At 35.3% G+C, this 23,111-nt stretch overlaps 1 protein-coding gene across 11 annotated transcripts in view; it reads right to left on the bottom strand.

Annotated features, from left to right (window-relative positions):
- Positions 1 to 23,111, bottom strand: part of bmpr1aa (bone morphogenetic protein receptor, type IAa) — a 64,010-nt gene that overhangs the window by 36,426 nt on the left and 4,473 nt on the right. For 2 of the 11 annotated variants that reach the window (XM_021480662.2, XM_073919933.1), the window contains exons 1-5: positions 11,343 to 11,392; positions 10,459 to 10,600; positions 7,428 to 7,494; positions 6,414 to 6,564; positions 898 to 1,011 (exon numbers count right to left, since the gene is read on the bottom strand). The gene's annotated coding sequence lies outside the window, so the exon portion shown is untranslated. 11 annotated transcript variants of the gene reach the window in all.

Genomic DNA, 23,111 nt, shown 5'->3' with positions numbered 1-23,111 from the left:
ATCCTGTTTTGTTATTTAGCTTATTATTTTTAAGGAACAGTGAAGTTGCATATTAACTTGATATGCAAAGAATGGGAAATAAATTATTTTTGACATGCTGATTTTGGTAAAAAATTGTGAATATAGGTAATACTCGCCTTGCAATTTTAAAATCATTGTTTTTTTTTTCTTTGAGCAGGCAATTTTTAATTTAAATGATTGCTGCTGCAGTCTGAAAGTGTCGGTTAGGCAATGCTGACGGACACAGCTAAAGCTGGACAAATTACAGTTAATTGATTATTAATTCTGATAAGAATAACATCAAAAACAAGATAATATTAATAATAGGTCTTTTATTTAAAAATGAATTTAACACATGTAATAGGTCTACATAAGTGTGAAACGAACCAAACATCATCTTTAAAATAGTCAGGCCTCAGCTCTCTGTGATCTCTTCCTATCATCGATACACAACACTAGTGTCAATCGGCACAACCCTATCTTGTAGTAAACATAACTCCAAACTGCAATATGGTCATTTAAATGTTGTTCGCGCATCGACGTTCAGGGGTTCGAATTGAGATCGCCATCTTTTTACGATTAACTATGCAGTCCAACTATCACTTGCCAGTAATTAACCAATCTTTTATAGTAAAATCTGTATGTGTACTATTGGTCATACTGTATGAATTAACTCCAGAATATCTGGCATGTGAAAATACATAATTGAGCTATCCTTTCATCTTTAAATAAATTGCTTTAAGACACAATTGTATGATGTTATATAGTTAGAACTAGATTACATTTTAAATAAACCTGCCAAAGGGTCTGTCTTACCTTGTTCTGGTTACTCTGCCCTGTTCACTTAGCAGCAAATATCACTAGATAGGCTACCTGGTGCCTGAATGAAAGGGTTACCGTCTTATTCCCTGATCTTCTTGCTTTGTCTGACTGTTGTGGCTCAGTTTGTTTGTGAGGATCACTCATCTTCATGTTGTCCAAAGCAGGTGAGAAGACAGAAGCATTATGGGACTGGATGTCAGAAAAAAAACAGAGAATATCGAAATCAGAAATATTTGTCAAGACAGAACAAGTATATTTTTCTTTTTCTATATTCAGGGTTTCTGCAGATATCATAATGTCAAATTTAAGACTTATTAAGACCTTTTTAAGACCATTAAGTATTAAATTTAGGACCTATATCGCAATATCAAAAACACGCATACACATAAAGAGATCAGAAGAAGAAGAAACCGACAGTAAAATCTGACAAATAAACAGAGAAGTAAAAAGCTTCTGGAACTAGGTCATATCATTAATATCATTCAGGATAATCGTTTTTAATTATTTTATAATTAATTATAAAGATTTTTATAACCATTCAAGATTTTTTAAATACATTTTTTATCTAAATGATGCATCACATGCTTTTGTTCATATCTCAGACAGTTCTACCCATTAAAGTTAAATATTAATGGCAACAGATCTTGGGTTGCTCTACAATTATATTTTTTATTAAGGCAGAAATAAAAACAGAAAACAAGTACACTCACTAAAAATATTGAGGTTTTTTATTTTTTATTTTGCCCACTCAACAATTCACACATCACTTTCTGACTAGTTTAGTTATCACCAATAAAGCCTAGAAATTGGGCATCAATATACTGTAAACTGATACATATATTTATATATTCCTTTCCAGTTGAAGTCAGAATTATTAGCCCCCCTGTTTATTTTTCCCCAATTCCCGTTTAATGGAGAGCAGATTTTTTTCAACACATTTCAAACATAATAGTTTTATGAACTAATCTCTAATAACTGATTTATTTTCTCTTTGTCAAGCTGACAGTAAATAATATTTGACTAGATATTTTTGAAGACACTTCTATACAGCTTAAAGTGACATTTAAAAGCCTAATTAGGTTAATTAGGTGAACTAGGCAGGTTAGGGTAATTAGGCAAAATTTTGTTACTTAATTTTAGTTTGTAACTTGTAAATTGTTTTAAATTCGAGGTTGTAATATAGGTCTATACATTAGTGTAAAACCTATGAATGATGGAAAAACATATTCTGTAATATTAAAACCAACTGGGTCTCCACTTTTGCATGGCCTCTTTTTTTAAACAAACTTATCCCTCAGGTTTTTACAAACTTTTACAAAAACTGTCCTCCTTTCTTACTGCTTTTGCAATTTCTAGCCAAAAAGTATTGGTCATCTGGTTCTACTTCTCCCTATGATCACGCATGGACTGATCATAAAGAAGATGTGTGTATAGGGCTGGATGATATGACAAAAATTTATATCACGATATACTTCTTAATTTCGGTCGATATGATATCATTTCGATATCGATATGGACAATATTAAAAAGACATTAAAAAACTGCCAAGAACGCACACAATAGATGTCTGTACCTACAAATATCTGCAAACTGAATTTGCAAAGTCTATAATACCTCCAGGCTCTTATAACTTTTCTTTTAATAAAAAAGTTTAAAAAAATTTTAATTGTTCACTTTTTAAAATGTTAACTCTCTTTTTTGTATTTAGCCTTTACAGACAGACATATATATATAGACATATATATATATATACACACACAGGGCTTTACATTAACACCCCCCAACCTGCCAAATTCAGGTAGATTTCAGCTTTGGCGTGTTAGACAGTCACTCCCACAAGCCACTTTGGCTGGTTGAAAATATTTTTTTTTCAATTTTGTAGTTTTCCTAAAAGCAGGGTTCGACAATATAAGGATGACCCAATATGCATGCAAATGTGATCTTATAATCAAGAAGTAAAATAATTGTGATCACGCGAGCAGAAGAAAGCAAGTGAATACCAAATGAGAGGATGATCATTAGCCACGACAGATTACTGTAAATATTTTTGATACATGACAATAGTTATTTTTTAAAAGTCAATTGCTTTTCTTTCTTTTTTAAGAAATGTTTTATTAAATAAAAAGTATAGTATACAGCTATATTTTGCTTGTTTTGACACATTAAAAATTTGTGTCTAAGAAATAATTATTGTTTTGTATGGTTATAGAGATACATTTGGTAAATCGTTAATTTTGAGCTCTAAAAAAGTCATGCTAGTCATGCAAACAATGAAACCATGACTCCTTTGCTCATGCTCATTGAGCAAGCTCATACTCGACACACAAAAAGTGAAATGATTGAGGACAAATGTGGACATAACACAAAATTTAAATCCAGTAATTTTAGCATGTCAATGTCAAACTTATGCATATACAATATCTTTTTCCAACAACAAAATTGTGGATAGTAAAAATGCAGAGTGGCTAGTAATGTTGGAAATCTACTAGCCACAGTGGCTGGTGATCAAAAAAGTTAATGTCAAGCCCTGTATATATATATATATATATATATATATATATATATATATATATATATATATATATATATATATATATATATATATATATATATATAGTTTGTTCATTCACATCTGTATTCAGGGCACACTTCAGGGCAAACTTTCTGCCACGGAGCTAACCAACTGCTGTGCTAGGCGCTGGCAGCGTGTCTGTGATGTCACATGCGTGATGACGTACATCATGCTCTTTCTGATGGCTGAGCACTGACCGTCACTCAGTGACAAATGATGCAATCTAGGGATGTAACGGTATTGTAAATACCGTCATACCGCAATATTAATTTTTTCCGATATTAGCGTAGTCGCATGACTCGATAAAACTATAGGTCTTCTGAGAAAATTTGCTCAGGCGAATGAAGCGAACGGGAGGTAGCGAAAACTACAATTCCCATCAGCCCAGGGGTTGCCATCATTCTTTGCGGTCTGTTGTCGCTACAGATCCAGTAATGCGGAAATGGAGTGTGCTGCTAGATGCGAGGATGAAAAAGAGCTGGAAATGATCGAACATAAAGCAGGTGTTGTCGCCGCACGCGTACTGAATAGCGGTGTTATCGCGCGTGTACTGAATAGCGTTGTTGTCGCGCGTGTTCTGATCAGCTGTGTTGTAGCGCGCGTACTGTAAAGCGGGGAGGGGGGGTTGAGCGCGGATACTTAAGAGCGGTGTTGTCGCTCGCCTACTGAAGGGCGGGACGGAGGGTGTGTTGCATCGCGGGGGCACTTTTGATCATTTTGGAAGGGCACTTTCTATGCAAGACTAAAAAGGGGATGTGCTCTGCACAGGTTGAGCCCTATGTGTGCACGTGCCTGCAAGTCGAGGAAAACGACTAAAAACAGTCATGGGGACTGCAGAAACACAGCACACTGTTCAGATTGATGCAGACATTGACTTGTACCGCAAAGAGACCTCTATCTCACTCATGGCTTGTTCTCTCAAGTGGGGGAAAGACAATGCACAACGTTACCCACTGCTGTCAACCTGGGCCAAGTCATATCTCTCTGTCCCAGAAACCTCAGTCCCAAATGAGAGGGGTTTTTTCTGTTGCAGGGGACATTGTAAATACCCAGAGATACCAGCTTTTACCAGATTATAGTTATAAGATAATTTTCCTTTAAACCCATCTCTATCTAAGTGAGTGAGTGATTAAATGTTGAATGTGATGAGTTTTCAACAATACTAAATTGAAACTTTATTTTTTTACATTGTTTAATATTTTTTTGTTATTAAAATTGAAGTTCCTGTTTCAAAGCTTACAGATAGATGGCTAATTTGTATGTCATTGACACTTTTGGCACTTTTTTGGAGTATTTTCATAAGTTTTGTTTTTTCCTGTAAATGATTCAATAAATACCGTACCGTGACATTCATACCGAGGTATTACCGTACCGTGAAATTCTGATACCGTTACATCCCTAATGCAATCTATAAGATCTTATAAATATATATATATATATATATATATATATATATATATATATATATATATATATATATATATATATATATATATATATATATATGCAAATTTATATCGAAATACCGGAAATGAGTTTAAAACTCATATCACGTTACTGAAAACAATTCTATAGCGATATATATTGATATGTAATCATTGTCCAGCCCTAATGGGTGTATGCATGCATCAAGTTTATATATGCGCAAGTTTCATACATGTTTTGAACATAGTATAGGTTTATATGCAAGTAATTTATATGCTTGTGTTGATAAGCAAAGATTAATTTAGATCCTACACAGCGCCTCATAGCCATCTGTGTCGGGAAAGTGGATGGTGAGGTGACAGGTTGACTTAAACTGAAATGATGCCTCATCTTCTGTCATTGCTTCTGACTCTCAGTATGTTCTATCGGGTGGAACAGATTTGATGTGTTTCCGCTGTTAGTCGGCAGACTCTGCACCACTCTACCGCACATTTTGCAGAGCACCGAAACTATACGTTTATCGAAACTTAAAAAGCTGAATCACTTCCACACCACTGCATTCATCTTTCCTCTCTCATCAACTAATTTGTCTGCATTCTTAGTTGTGGAAGCTTGTTCATTCACATCAGTATTCAGGGCACACATTTTGTAGCATTTTGTTGCATTCTGCGACGGAGCAGCTTAACTAACTTCTGAGCGCTGGCAGTGGCAGCGTGTCTGTGATGTATGTCATCACGCAAGTGACATCACGCTCATTCTGAGCACGAAAAGTCATTCAGTGACAAATGATACAAGGTATAAGATCTTATCTATAATAAAACAGATGTATGCAAATGTATATCGAAATACCAGAAATGGGTTTAAAAATCATCACTGTTATTGAAAAAAATCTATCGCGATATATATTGATATCGAATTATTGTCCAGCCCTATGTGTGTACAGTCATACCTGTTTCAGACAAAATCTCTTCAAAGTGTTTCATATTTAATTCAAATCAAATGCGGCACCGCACGAACTGAAAAAACATTTTGTGAGCTCTGCCAGCCAAAATCATGTCGCGGCTGGCAGACCTCCATAAACAGTGATGACATCACATTTACCGCGCGCACTGAGTTCAATAACAGAAAGCTGATTGGCAATTGTCGGTATAGGGCATGTCGGTCTTATTTGTAGTTGTAATATTGCAAATTACAATTGGACTAGTGAAATAAAGAACTACAACACCCTGAAAACCTAGCAACAACAACAAAAAAAGAATTTAAATGAGTTTTAGATGTAGCGTTACATAGACATCGCAAAAATAAGACCTGTGCAAAAATATTTTAGACTTAGAATAGTGAATTTAGGACTTTTGAAGGCCCTAAATTTCGATTTTTTTCATTTTAAACTTTTTAAGACTCCGCGGAAACCCTGTATATTCCTTCTGACCAGACTTTCTACTTATACATGTCAGTCAGTATTGCTATTTTGACTGTCAATATTACAGAATAAAGCATCCGTATAATTATGGTTGAATTTTATGTTTCATAATATAGACAATTGGTAAGTGAACCTACTGATTTCTGTAGACTCATACTACTGACCCCTACTCACCATAACCAGAATCTCCATAATTGTAGGTTATATCTTCTCCTGGAAGTATGTTGCACACAGCAAAGATATGATTTTTATTTTGCAGTTAGGAGCTTTGTGGTCATCATTTACAAGTCTCCCAAAAGACCCATCTTCTTTCGATGCATCCATGCTGTAAAACATAAAACAATCACTAAGCATAAAATACAAACAATTTTTAAAGTTTATACATTTAAGATGTACTATTTTTTTTTCTGTGACCATCTTCAAAGAGGTGTTAACAATAGCCGAGTATCGAGAATGAATTCTATTTTAAAACTTGCTAATTATTTCACTAAAAACTACAGATTTGATTAGAAGTGTTAATTTACATTTCACTTCTCAATTCCTGTAATATATTTTTTATGTCTGTGAGGAACATTTTTTATGAAATTGCAATCAAATATGGGAACTGATTGTAATCAGAATGATCAGAATCAGAAATACTTAAATTTTGAGACGCTTAATATATTATCGGCCATATCGATATCAGCCGATAAATGCTATTTTTTTAATGTTATGGTCATCAGTCTGATATCAAAATATGGCCGATATATTTAAGCTGATAGATTACAGAATTGCCTGCCTTGCACATGCGTGGGTCGAACTTGTTCAGAGTTGTGCAGTGCTTGGACATTATTGTTGGGTGATACACAATTTTCATATCATCCACCTTTGAGATCACCTATCATGATACTATAGCATAGGCCAGGGGTCACCAATCTTATTTCTAGAGGTCCAGTGTCCTGCAGGGTTTAGCTCCAACTTGCCTCAACACACCTGTCTGGGTGTTTCAAGTATACCTAGTAAGACCTTGTTTAGCTTGTTCAGGTGTGTTTGATTTGGGTCAGAGCTAAAATCAGCAGAACACCAGACCTCCAAAAACAAGTTTGGTGATCCCTGGCATAGGGCACGGCAGTGTTATGTTTGCTTATTTGCTCACTTATTTAACCACATCTAAACATATTTAATAACCTTTCGGCTAATCATACTCACCACCCAAACTTGTACTCAAGAACAAAATCCCCTCTGAATAAAGCTTCAGTGGTGAAAACTCATCCTCCTAAACAAAAGACGTTCATTAGCTGCAGTTTGTTGAAAATTAATTATCATTGGTACATAATTGCATTTTTAGAGTTTGCATTAAATTCTACTGACTTTTGTGTTTTTATTTGAACTAATTGTTCTACTTGTCCTGTATGCTTCTCAAGCTTTATGAGAAGTGTCATTCATGTCTTTTTAGGTGCACTCAAAGGGCAATCACCTGTTATGTCATGTCATTAAGTTTTTGATTGTTAGCATGATGTAGGCCTTTGAAATAATATTTATACAATATAGTTATAATGACATGTATAGATGATTAAACCAGTGTGTTTAAACTAGTTTTAAATTTGTTTGTTTTTGTAGTTTAGGCCAAAACAAATGTTTGTTGCAATTTTAATAGTTTAAGTTCATTTGATTGACTATTTAAAAATCTGTGGATATTATCAATGCATTTATTGGATAAAATAACATTGCTACCTTTAAGTCCCCATCCCCAGAAGTGATTAAGGTTACACAGTCATATATATAAATGTGTAAAAGATGAAGCACTATGAATATATATTTAAAAGAAAATATGTCAAATAAATGATCAGATCTCTGTGTGGAGCACTGGCTGTTGTCAGACTCCTTGTGCAAACAAAAATTTCTCTGAATAATTACAATATATAGCTAAATGTATTTGAAAACATAGACATACTATTGAAAATGAATACTTTAATTCATTAGAGTCGTACTTCTGTGGGTATTTTGGTTAAAGTAACCTAAAAGTAATACAAAAGTAGTGTAATGCATTTCTGAGATATTAATATTGTCATGTAACCAATTACAAAAAAAGAAATGGCAGTAACTTTTAATATATATATACTGTAATGCATTACATTTTGGAAGTAACTTGCCCAACTGTGTTCGCTATTGTTTGTTAGCACAAAGATTAGATATTAACGGGGATTTGGAACAAAATTGTTTATGCACAATGGGCTCTCTGCACAGCTAGAGTTTTAAAGCCAACGATAAACTTCCGGTGATAGCTTAATGTGGATATTTTCAATTTCACAAAGTTGTTTGTACATCATCAATGTTGTAATGTTATTACAATACATTCAGTTAAACAGACTAAAGCATTCATTCAGTTGTTCAAGCGTAAAATTAGATGAACGATGGTATAACCACTAGCGCCGTCAGTATAGCAAAAGGCTAGCGCAGATATTCCATTGAAAATACTGGGTAAAGTCTAAATCGAATACGTGGCCGGCTGGTATGTGCTATGCACATCCATATAGCAGCATTTTTATGACATTGTATAATAGGCGATGCGGTGGCACAGTAGGTAGTGCTGTCGCCTCACAACAAGAAGGTCGCTAGTTCAAGCCTCAGCTGGGTCAGTTGGTGTTTCTGTGTGGAGTTTGCACGTTCTCCCTGTATTCGCGTGGGTTTCCTCGGGGTGCTCCGGTTTCCCCCACAGTCCAAAGACATGTGGTACAGGTGAACTGGGTAAGATAAAAATTGTCTGAAGTGTATGAGTGTGAATGAATGTGTATGGGTTTCTTAGTGATGGGTTGCAGCTGGAAGGGCATCCGCCGTGTAAAACATATGCTGGAATAGTTGGCGGTTCATTCTGCTGTGGCGACCCCAGATTAATAAAAGGACTAAGCTGAAAAGAAAATGAATGAATGAATGTATAACAATAATGAATATTTTTACAGTACTGTGACGGTTGGGTTTAAGGTTGGGGTGGAGGTAGGCTTTAAAAAATAAAATGTATTGGGTATTTTAATAGATAGCAGCATAAATAATACTCAATACAACTACTGTTTTTACGTTACTGTGACAGTTGGATTTAGGGTTGGGGTGGGGATAGACGTTAATAAAATACAACAAATGTGAAATTTAAGAAATAATATAAATACTTTTCGTTAACTTTCGGCTGCAACCATATCTGATCTAGCAACAACCAAAATACAGGGTAAAAAAACTGTCATATTTTAAAGACATGGCGGGGGGAAATGGACTTTAATGCAGTGCTTCTTGTCCGATCTGAAACCCACTTCATATCATATATATAACAGGTAGTGAAGATTACTGATTTTTAAAGAGATCAGATCTTAAACGTGACAATTTTGAAATGGAAAGATGTCATTGGAAGCCATTGGAGTGCCTGGCTGAAAATTAAAAGTCTGGTAATCTGTAAAATATTTTACAACATTACAGATACATTAAAAACTAATTTAAGTGTGTGTATGGTTTGCATTGGTTACTTTAACAATTATAATAGCAAAAATAATTAATGTAGTGCTTTGTTGTATATACATGTTCAGAGTTAATAAATGTTTCAACCCAATTTAATTGCAAAAGTATGATAAAGTACAACAGGTAACACTTTAAAATAAAATTAATGGATTAAAGTCAACGGTAAGAAAAAAGCCAGATTCATTACAGTTACTGTGTTAATATAGGATAAAATAATACAACTGAATATTATTAGTTATTATCCCCATTTAGTAAAACGACTAACTTTAGTAAAACGATTGTAATCAGATTACTATAATTTTAACACATACATCAGCATTAAGAAATTATCATCACCTAAGATTAACATTAAACTTTACCAATACTTTTAATTAACTAATGTTTACTATTGAAGCCTTCTTGCACAGAGTTAATGTACAGTACAACTGACCTATAAATGTTTTAAATTTTAGTAACAGTTTCAGTTAATATTTCAACCTGTAGTAGGCCAGATGAACTTGAAAATATTATTGAAAAACAATTAAGTCTCTTAAAATGTTGCACTGTTAACAATACCACTGCAACACAACATGGATTTTACTAAAAAGAACTGTAAAAGTTTACATAATAAATAATTATTCAATGTATTTTGAGTTCCCATAATGTCAATATTGTACATGTTCATTATCATTCTATATTGAACCACTGCATAGAGAGATATAGACAGAGAGATAGAGTGTTTGTGAGTATAACTTACCTTTGTAATTGTTGATGAATTGCACTTGCAGGTTTGTCACTTTTACAACAAATGTAATGTTCTGCATCCTCTTGAGGTATTTTACGCTTTCTGTTTTTTCTTAATCCCAGCATGAAGACAAAGGGCATGTTTCCTATAAAGACTTTACGAAAAAATAAATATAATAAATTATATTATGCTAATAAATAACATAATAATAATAGCATAATACATTTTATATATTGTCAATTGTTCTGCTGAACCCAAATGATTTCACATAGATCTAGTAATGTACTTCTATCTAAAAATTTAAATAAAAAATTAAATCATAATGTAATTAAAAACAGAATAAATAGGATGTAAATCACATCCAAGATTAATTTTCCTATATTCGTTAAACAAAGCTATAAATACATTGTTATTTAGACTGAAAACAGGGCTAGACCCACATGAACCATTTTCATGTTTTTGTAACTTTACACATCTCAAAATTATATATACTTTGATATAATAAAGACGTTATATATATATATATATATATATATATATATATATATATATATATATATATATATATATATATATATATATATAATGTTCTGTGCGTTTGGGCAAGCTAATTAACATCATTAAAAGGCTCATTTACTTAAAGTAATTTAAAATAATCACCATATTAAACAAAAAATAAAGATTTTATTTTTGGGGCAACCACACAAGCACACGCAAGCACTATTTTGATCAACAGAAATGTAGTGTGTTAAACAGTATACAGCTAACATTGCTATTAAATACATTTCAACAAATATAATCGACAAAGGAATATAAGCACTAAACATACATCTTACAAAGGCAATGTTTTGTCGTGTAAGCAGTAATTATGCATTTAAATACATAAATTGATTTACCTGCTCTCCCAGGAGAGATGAGTTCGCGGGAAAAGGCGTCTCCAATTGATTGCGTCATTAGCACGTGTTTGCAAATGCCGCGCGTTCATGAGTTGAATGAGGCGCTGTGAGGGATGTGTGCTTAACACACACACACATACACATGAACAGAGGGGTGGGGGAGGGAAACTGCAGCAGGTTCAACTTGGAGTTTGCAAAATGTATGCATCCACGTGTTGAAGTGTTCACATATTTGTTTTATGTTGAACATGCTCTTTTCATTTGACTTTTTTTTTTAGAAAACCTGATTTTCTTTGATTATGGTGCACTTTAATTTAATCTCCAAATAAGTAAATAAATAAATATATATATATATATATATATATATATATATATATATATATATATATATATATATATATATATATATATAATAAAAAATAATTATAAAATAAAAATATATATATATATTTTTAAAGTAAAAAAAAAGTGAGGGGAAACCTGATAGGTGTTGTAGACTAGAGTTACGTTAACAAACTAATTTTATATTATTGTCGTCGTCATCATAGTCATAGTCTCTACCCCAGGGCAGCTCTCACGAGGCGTCTGTGAGTTGACAGTGGGGGATGGGTGCTCAAGACACACACACACACATACACACGAACACAGGGGTGGGGGAGGGGAGCTGCAGCAGGTAACACACTTCAACTTGGAGTTTGCTAAATGTATGCATCCACGTGTTCAAGTTTTCACATATTTGTTTCACATTAAACATGCTCTTTTCATTTGACTTTTTTTTTTAGAAAATCCGATTTATTTGATGGTGCACTTTAATCTCCAAACAAATAAATAAATTATATATATATATAATTTATTAATTAATAAAAACAATTGATATAAAAACAGAGATTTTTAGCGTTTTAACACAATCTTAAGGCATGTTTTCAACATGCTTCCTGATCCATCAAACATGTTTTTATTACTATATATATATATATTTATTTTTTTTTTAAAGTAAAATAAAAGTGAGGGGAAACCTGATAGGTGTTGTAAACTTGAATTACATTTACAAACTAATTTAATATTATTGTTATAGTCGTAGTCTACCCCAGGGCAGCTCTCTTGAGGCTTCTGTGAGTTGACAGTGGGGGATGGGTGCTTAAAACAAAAACAGACACACACACATACACACGAACAGAGGGGTGGGGGAGGGGAATTGCAGCAGGTAACACACTTCAACTTGGAGTTTGCTAAATGTATGCATCCACGTGTTGAAGTTTTCACATATTTGTTTCACATTAAACATGCTCTTTTCATTTGACTTTTATTTTAGAACGCGATTTCTTTGATAACAATGCACTTTAATTTAATCTCCAAACAAATTAATACATTTCTTTATTTATTATCTATTTATTTATTAATAATAAACAACTGATATAAAAACAGGGATTCCTGATCTATCAAGCATGTAGTTTGTATTTCTTTTTTTTTTACTATATATATTCATTCATTCATTCATTCATGGGGTCGCCACAGCGGAATGAACTGCCAACTTATATAGTAAAAAAATGAAATACAAACTACATGCTTGATAGATCACATACACATTTTTATTATAGGTTTTTTAAGTAAATAAAAGTGAGGGGACAGCAGACCCTCAATTTAACCTCTAAACACATCTGATCGTACTAATTTGAGCTTCCAGAACTGGTTTGACACAGTATCACCAGTGATAAAATCAATCTCTAGTAACTCACTCACTCATTCACTCACTCACTCAGTATCCTTCAGCATAGTTACTGATTTATCAGGGGTCGCCACAGCGGAATGAACTGCTAACTACTCTGGCATGTTTCCTACAGCAGGCCCATCTGCTACACCACTGCCTAATCCCTACCCCTAAACCTCACTCACTCACTCACTCACTCACTGTCCTTCAGCATAGTTACTAATTTATCAGGGGTCGCCACAGCAGAATGAACCGCTAACTACTATGACATATTTTTCCTACAGCGGGCCCATCCGCTACGCCACTGCCTAATCCCTACCCCTAAACCTACCTCACACACTCACTCACTCACTGTCCTTCAGCATAGTTACTAATTTATCAGGGGTCGCCACAGCGAAATGAACCGCTAACTATTCTGGCACATGTTTCATACAGTTGGCCCTTCCGCTACGCCACTGCCTAATCCCTACCCCTAAACCTCACTCACTCACTGTCCTTCAGCATAGCTACTGATTTATCAGGGGTCGCCACAGCGGAATGAACCACTAACTACTCTGACATGTTTTATACAGCGGGCCCATTTGCTACGCCACTGCTTAATCCCTACCCCTAAACCTCACTCACTCACTCACTATCCTTCAGATAAGTTACTGATTTATCAGGGGTCACCACAGCAGAATGAACCGCTAACTACTCTGGCATGTTTCACACAGCGGGCCCATCCGCTACGTCACTGCCTAATCCCTACCCCTAAACCTCACTCACTCACTTCAGCATAGTTACTGATTTATCAGGGGTCGCCACAGCGGAATGAACCACTAACTACTCTGACATGTTTTATACAGCTGGCCCATTTGCTACGCCACTGCTTAATCCCTACCCCTAAACCTCACTCACTCACTCACTCACTCACTCACTCACTCACTGTCCTTCAGCATAGTTACTGATTTATCAGGGGTCGCCACAGTGGAATGAACCTCTAACTACTCTGGAATGTTTCATACAGTGGGCCCATCCGCTACGTCACTGCCTAATCCTTACCGCTAAACCTAACTCACACACTCACTCACTATCCTTCAGCATAGTTACTTATTCATCAGGGGTCGCCACAGCGGAATGAACCGCTAACTACTCTGGCATGTTTCATACAGCGGGCCCATTTGCTACGCCACTGCATAATCCCTACCCCTAAACCTCACTCACTCACTTACTCACTCACTCACTCACTATCCTTCAGCATAGTTACTGATTTATCAGGGGTCGCCACAGTGGAATGAACTGCTAACTACTCTGACATATGTTTCCTACAGCAGGCCCATCCGCTACGCCACTGCATAATCCCTACCCCTAAACCTCACTCACTCACTCACTCACTCACTCACTCACTCACTGTCCTTCAGCATAGTTACTGATTTATCAGGGGTCGCCACAGCGGAATGAACCGCTAACTACTCTGGCATGTTTCATACAGCGGGCCCATCCGCTACGCCACTGCTTAATCCCTACCCCTAAACCTCACTCACTCACTCATTCACTCACTCACTATCCTTCAGCATAGTTACTAATTTATCAGGGGTCGCCACAGCAGAATGAACCTGTAACTACTCTAGCATATGTTTCATACAGTGGGCCCATCATTTTCACTCACACTAATACACTACTGCTAATGTAATTGATCAGTACCACTATAGCGCATGGGTTTGGACTGTGGAGGAAACCTACGCTGACACGGGGAGAACATGCAAACTCCACACAGAAATGCCAACTGGCCCAGATGACACTCGAACCAGCGACCTTCTTGCTGTTAGACAACTTCTTGTCGGCATAAACCTAGCCATAACTGTAAATTATTCTCAATATCAGAGAGGATGATTAGTCGTACAACAATGATGTAGAAGCATGTAACCCTCAATGTAAATCAACCTTAACATAAAATGTGAACTTATTCATCAATCTGATTGACTAATAGAAATGTTGTTCCAGGTTCAACAGGTCAAGGGTGTCAAACTCAGTTCCTGGAGGGCCACTGCCCTGCACAGTTTAGTTCCCAGCCTGCTTCAACAAACCTTTAGGTTTCAAACCATAGACATTATAATAGAAAGCTAAACGCCTCATGGTCCGCTTCAGTCCGTTGTTCCGATAAGTCAACGAGGTTAATCCGGTTATGACTGCTCTATAAACAGAGGCAACTGAACAGAGGAGCTGCTGTTTTGCCTGATATAAAATATAAGAACAGTGTATTTTCTTAACTGATTATAGTTTTATGGTGTCAAAAAAAAAAAAAAAAAACTTCCTGGCAAGTCTGTTGGAGCTAAATTCAGCAGGATTGTGGCCCTCCATAACCAAGTTTGGACACCCCTGGTTTAAAGTGATCTATTGTCTGGGTTGGTGTTGTATATCCAATTTAAACTAGCTTGTAATAAGCTGCCAGTACATTTCCTGTTATTTTACAGACGTATTTCTCTAGATATTATTTCTTATACACTATATCATTCAAATACTGAAATGTCAATTAAAAGTCACTTTGTTAAACTGTAGAGTTGAATTTTCAACATCAAAAAAGTGGACAGAGCAGAGATCAACATCCCATAATTAATTTTGTTATGAGTTTAGTTTTTTGTAATGCATATAGTGTATAAATGGCTCTAAATAGCTGTCCCACAGTAAAAACTCTTCATGGTAAAACGGTATAGTTGTTGTACCAAACAATGAATTAGTTATAACAAAGTTATACTTTTCAAGTTCATAAAAGTGATATCAAGCCTTGTTAATGGGGCATCTATCTATTATAATGTCTGTTTCAAACAAGCCTGGAGGACTCAATTAGTTTGATCAGGGATGTTTCATTGAAGTAAAGCTGAACTGTGACCTGTAGCCTTCCAGGAAGAGTTTCACACATGTGAGATGTTGATCCAAGAACATGTTCCACTAGGTGAAATCACAATATCTGTGTATTCAGCACTCTCATTATGCAAAAAGCACAAGTTTAATAGAAACAGTGAATGCAAAGCAAGGCAACTAAAACTTCTGTCAATGAGAGACTGACTGTCTTCATACAGAGCTCAGTCTGAGGCCTACCCTCTGACCAGGCTGATCAGGCTCTTTCATCCTCCTCATCCTCCTTCTTTTCCTTCCCTCTTTTCAGGTTGTCGCCATTGTTCATATCTAAATTTGTAACACCTGTGTCTATTCTGGCTCATATTTTGCACATGCAGCTGTGAAAAAAATAATACAGAACTGGCACACATTCATACAGCTATCGTATCATTCCAAGTGTTTTATTTGTTTTTAACTGTCACTCTTTTTGTGTGGTGTTTTGTAACAAGAGCATCACAGTGCAAATCTGTTATAGTGGACACACATCTGTTTAGACTTTTGTGTAAAGAGTGTCTGAAACTGCCTGAACTTAAGTTATTACAGAAAGACCATGGCTTTATTCCATTAAGAATTTGGCTGAAAAATATAAAATGCATGTAGTATTAATACATTATTATTATCAGTGTTGGGTAAACGATTTAAAAAAAGTAATGAATTACTACAACATTAAAGTTGTATTTACAGCTCTTCCAGAATACTTATCAATATTTCTTGAAACTAGTAACTGAACACACAAACAAATATCCACAAATACACTACAGCAATGGACTTGTAGTTTTGTAGAATTGGTGTTAATAAGGTAAGAGTGAAGAGTTTCAGTGAGTCTGTGTCAGTTTTCACGTTTAGTGTCTGAGCAGTTAAAAAAGGCTGTAAATTGCTTTTCTACCATATCTAAAATGTAATTAAATTACTCAAGAAGAAATGTAATCACTTCACTCAATACTATCAGAATCTCTATAAATCTCAGTGCATAGGAAATATAAATCAACACTTTTTATTCTTTAAATATAATTTAAACCTGTCCTTTTAGCTTTCCTAACTTAAACAAATACTTTATTATCAACATGTTATTTAGATAACAAACAGAACTCTGGAAAAAGTTAAACATATAAAAAGTTTCCAAGTGATTTAACTATATATTAACACAGAACTGGCAAATGTCTTAATTCATTGTTTACATTTGAATGAAATAAACAGGCTTGAAGTATTTCTTATTTTATTTTATTTTTTACATTTTTTAAGTTTTAGAAAAAATATATATTCACTTTGTGATTTCGTTACAGTAAGTTAACTGATTATTTTGGACTATACTCCCATCACTGATTATATTTATCTTTATCTAAAATGTAATTAAATTACTCAATAAGAAATTTATTCACTCATACTATTTATAATATATGTAAATCTCAGTGCAAAGGAAATATAAATAATACACTTTTCATTCTTTATAAATGATTTAAACCTGGCATTTTAGCTTTCTTAACTTAAACAAATACTTATTAACATGTTATTTAGATAAACAGAACTCTGGAAAAAAGTTAAACATGTATACAAAAAGTTTCCAAGTGATGATACCATTTATTATACACGGATATACATCAAATTATATATTATATTCTGCCTAATTTCCTCCCGGTTGGACTCGGAGCTCCTCTCCTCCTTTCGTTCCCGGGCAGCTGAGCTCTTTGTAGCCGGAGGGAGCGTAGCTGCGGGCGGGGGAGGTGCGCGGTGCGGTCGCTGACAGTGTAGGACAGACAGACAGTTCAAAGAACACACAAACCAGGAAAACATTTGATTCTGTTGCGTGTCGCTCTCGCGGGCCGTTTCGCGCTATTATGCCACAGTATTTCTCGGATCTGCTACTGTACCGCCTAAACTAAGTTACATACTGTACTTCCGTGTTATCCGTTCCCTCGGGGATACAACGCGATCTGCGCAGAAACAGTACGATTCAAACCTAGAATAAAGTACCGTGCTTAAGGACACCAAATATAAGGCTTTCTTGACGCAGTTTGGTCATTTTCATTTAAATACTAATTAAAGCCCAATTTTATTCATACTGTCTCTTTTATTCTGTGAAGTAACCATAGTAACTTGCTGCCGCCATCTTTATTTTTACGCACTTCGCCTCTGATTCGTCAGATCAATAGGGGGCGTGACATCCTCCTTGTATCTTTCTGATTGGCCAGATCCCAAAAGTGTGTATCATTGCGTCATTGCAGTTCTCCTAGAGGGCGCTGTGTTATACACACTTTTGGGGTGGGGGGATACACACTTAGATACACAAATCATGTAAAAGTGCATTTTGAGGACAAGTGAGATTTTAAGCCAGGACACCATTTTGAAGCATGCTGAATACTGCTATATGGTCAGACAAATGAGGACCAAGAAAAAGTCCTCATTTGTCAAGGTGGTCCTCATTTTACTGGTGTGTACTCTGGCGAAAGTCCTCATTTTGGACATAAGCAAGTACACACACACACACACACACACACACACACACACACACACACACACACACACACATATATATATATATATATATATTAAGGGTGTAACGATACACGTATTCGTATTGAACCATTCGGTACGAGACTTTCAGTTCAGTACGCATTACACACCGAATGATTCGATTCTAGTGTCTAAAAAGATCAAAGACAATAACTACAAAATATAATGTTTTAAGTGCAACAACGCTTAACATGGCATCCCAAATGACGTGGCAGACAACATGCTGCCTTCCCCGCTGTCTTATTAAACAGAATAGAATATCGCCCCCGTTGCCCCAACAACCCTGGACCCCGATACAGAACAGCCAATCTCAATAACCTGTTCACATATGACCACACCCGCCCACCTCCAAACACTACTCTAGTCAGGCACATGCTACACTAGCTCGCAAAATGGCTAGTAACGTTAATGTAATCCTAGACATCCCAAGTCTCCTGGAAGTTTTAGGAGTCTCCCGCAAATGCATAGAGACTCCCGAATGCCCGCAAAAAAAGGATAATCTTCAGGAAACCAAGCGTCTCCCCCCTGATCCTTGAATACGTCATACACCCCTCTCCACCGCATCCCTCCCAGCTCTTCAAACAATGACATCTGCTATGACTGTAAGCTTATTAGCGGTAATATTTGAGCATATCAACTCCTTTACACTGACGACACAGAATCAGTAACTGGAACTGGAACAGCATTCAGGCAGGCGATTCATACAGATTCGAACAGGGCAAAACAAATTACCAAGGCGATCGGTGCATTTATAGATGTGGTTATGAGAGACCTCAATCGGTAGTGGAAATTTCGGGTTTTAAGAAAATGTTAAATGTAATAGAGCCCTGTTACATTATTCCTTGATAAGCCCAGTTCAGTAAGTTAATTCCTGCTTTCTGATTCACTAAAATGGCAGGTGACCGGTCAAATCAAGCAGATCTGTGATGTCTGAAGAAAAGATGGACACTCGTCTTTCTGAAAAAAAAATGCTTAAAAATAAATTAAAACTGAATTCCACATAAAAACTAAATTGTTCTTTTCTTTTTATTTGTTTAACTACTACAATATTATATTTATTTTTCCTAAGAAGCTTTTTGGTTTTGAGTATGAAGAAGGATTTGTTTTATTTGCTGCTAAGCAGAAACCCCAGACGTATAGCTCTATCACTGCTAAAAAAAAAAAAAAAAAAAAAAAACAAGATCATATTTTTATGATGTTAGTTTTAACAAATAAAAAAATAAAATTTGAAAAATCCTCTGACTTTTTTCTTTTTTTGCTGCATCGAAAACATACCAAACCGTGACACCACTGTGTCGTATTGAACCAAATCATGATTTTTGTGAATCGTTACACCCCTATATATATATATATATATATATATATATATATATATATATATATATATATATATATATATATATATATATGTGTGTGTGTGTGTGTGTGTGTGTGTGTGTGTGTGTGTATTATTCACAGGGAAAATAATTGATAAACTATCCACTTTAGAAGATCTCTTACACATAGTTTGTGGCTTTGTTTTACTTTATCTATAATTTAGTTAATTTAGCGACTGCCCTGCAGCTTTATGTGAACATTTTTGTTTGTTTAGCATAGCCTACATTTCTATTTGTTTTTACAGCCACATTGTTTATATAGCACTGGGTATGATGTGGAAACACTGAAAAAAACAAAAAGGTGTTCATCTGCTGCTGTACATCGAAGTTGACTTATCTTTTTGACAGACACACAAAAACAGTAATTCTTTGACAAGCAATCAAGCTCTTTGGTAAGGTTAACACTAGTATTCTAGATTTTTCAACAATAATAATAATTATAATAATAATAATACATTTTATTCATAATGTGTGTTTCTAAAACCCAATAGAATATAGAGTCAACATTAACTGTAATATCTAAAGTTGGTTACAGAATGTAAGTAAATTACAAAGGAGGAAATGCTGGTATAAACATGCCTAGTGTGAAAGGAATTCCTAGCACTACAACTCTCACAAGATGTTCATTAAATGGAAGTCGGTTATTTTCCTTCTAAAATAAAATGAGTACACACAGCTTTAGAACTGCAGACTAAATGGTTCAATGGTCAGCAACCAATTTGTTTAATAGGGCCCTATCATACACCCGGCTCAATGTGGCGCAAGGCGTGACGCAATTGTTGTTTGCTAGTTTCACCTTGGCGTAAGAGTCATTTTGATGTTTTGCGCCACGCTGTTTAAATAGCAAATGCATTTGCGCTCATATGTGCGCCCATAGGCGTTCTGGTCTAAAAAGGAAGGCATTCTGAGGCGCGTTGCTATTTTGAGAAACTATAATAGATTTTTCAATAGACCAGAACAAAGCCGGTCTAAATCCGGCGCAAAGCGCGTTAGTTGTGCGCCTCGCTTACACACTGCTTGATACACACAAGATGTAGAGCAATACGAAAATATCTTTACATATGAAAAAGAGTGAAAATATTGAGGATATATATAGGATATAATAAGGATATATACAGGATATAAATAAAAAGGATTAAAATATTACAAAATATTTTCTAGCCTACATAAATATAAAAACCAAACTTTCATGCCTTCTTCATCTTGCGTGGCTTTTCAGTTTATTCGTGACAATTTGCTTTTTATAATTATTTTTTATATATTATTAGCAGTATTATTAATATATACATATTTATATTTGTTTTATTAAAAACAAGCTTAGATTTGCCCAACTGTCAGGTTTCAGACCATATGGGGCACAGCATGTGTATTTGGATATAACTCAGTTTTTTTAACACACTTCGTTTTTTTTGTTCATTTATTCATTTGCTGGAAATTAGAACTGAATTTAGAAATAGTTTTGAAACAAATCTTTGCTCTTAACAAATGAAATTAATTATTTATAGGCTAATTGATGTATGTGCGTACAAGGTTTCCCTATTCACGAGAGCAAAAGTTTAAAAAGTTAATAATTTATCTCTCATTCTCACACTGTAGATGCTCTGTTTAACGGTTTTCTTGCAAGTGAAATGTTCAGTTTTTCATCTTACAAAGTCATCATGTAAATAGTAAATGCGCTTATGGCGCGACGCAACTGGCTCTCAAAGGGAATGGAAGATGAGGCTCTCATTGGTTTATTCTCAAAACACATCTATAACTCATTAAGAAAATAAACTCAACCCTTGTAGATCATGCGCCACAGAGCAAAGCAGATTTTTTGTTCTTTATATTAACAAAAGTTGATTCTGACACGCCCTGAAAGCGTTTGCGCCCTGCGATTTGCACTTTGCGCATGGACTGACAAAATAGAGCCCATAAGCTTTGCTACTTTGATAGCATACTGTGTTGTTTGTATTATTTACTGACTTTACCATTTGAATCCAACTTTTGTCCGCCCATTTAATTATTTTAATCTGAATGGTTGATTTTGCAGACTTGTACTTTTGTATTGTCGTACTGGTGGCGAGGCAGTGGCACTGTAGGTAGTGCTGTCGCCTCACAGCAAGAAGGTCGCTGGTTCGAACCTCGGCTCAGTTGGAGTTTCTATGTGGAGTTTGCATGTTCTCCCTGCCTTCGCGCGGGTTTCCTTCGGGTGCTCCGGTTTCCCCCACAGTCCAAAGACATGGGGTACAGGTGAATTGGGTAGGCTAAATTGTCCATAGTGTATGAGTGTGTGTGTGTGAATGTGTTGTGAATGAATCACAGAGATGGGTTGCGGCTGGAAGGGCATCCGCTGTGTAAAAACTTGCTGGATAATTTGGCGGTTCATTCCGCTGTGGCGACCCCGGATTAATAAAGGGACTAAGTCGACAAGAAAATGAATGTCGTACTGGTTAAACTGGCATAAAAGTCAAATGTACCAAAAGCATGGATCAAAACGTAGCGCAGTGCAAGCTCACTGTGATTGCATTTTCTTAGAGACAAATCTAGAACAATTTTAGGAACCAAACAGTTGATAGTAACTTTTATTGTACCATTTTCTTAATTGAGAAATCAATGATTACAATTTTGGTTTACAACATTTTTCAAAAGTTCGATACTTTTGTAAAAGAGGTTGGATACAAGGGTGGTTTACTTTCATTTTGGGAGAAACTACTTATTTAACATTTTATTTCAGTTAATAAAAATGATTTTAATTTTATGAATTTAGTTAATATATAACTATACCTATAATAACCAATAAATGTATAGAAAATGTTTTTCATCTGACATTTATCATAGGGTACCAACAGAAAGCATAAATAGCAACACAGTGGCCCTCCGCCATAACGTGGTTTATCTTTCGCGGTCACACCGTTTCATGCATTTTTTTGTGCCATTTGACATGCTTTTTTTTTAATAGCACATTGTGTTCACTATCCTGATTGTGAATCAATCTCTTCCGTGCAGTGTCTCCTGTACAGTACAGAATGCGTTCAGCTTGACAAATTGAAGTAAATCTTTGATTGCTAGCAGTGTGACTCTGAAATGCTGTACTGTGTGTTTGCTGTAAGTTTTCGATAGCAACCAAAAGGCAAAAGATAACCATCACACCAAAAGTTTAATTTCAACCTTCTTTTAGCTTGTCTAGAAGTTACACAAGTGTTTAAATGAGAGAAAAGTCTAAAAATGTTCATGTTTATCTGAGAAAAGTGCATAAAGAGTGTAGTGAGGGGTTTTACAGCCTTAAAATATCTATAATAATTGTAAAAAATAAAG

Source organism: Danio rerio, chromosome 13 (genome assembly GCF_049306965.1).
Source record: "Danio rerio strain Tuebingen ecotype United States chromosome 13, GRCz12tu, whole genome shotgun sequence".
Lineage (NCBI taxonomy): Eukaryota > Metazoa > Chordata > Actinopteri > Cypriniformes > Danionidae > Danio > Danio rerio.
Note: the sequence above shows the minus strand (reverse complement) of the source record. Positions and strands in the feature narration are given on the sequence as shown.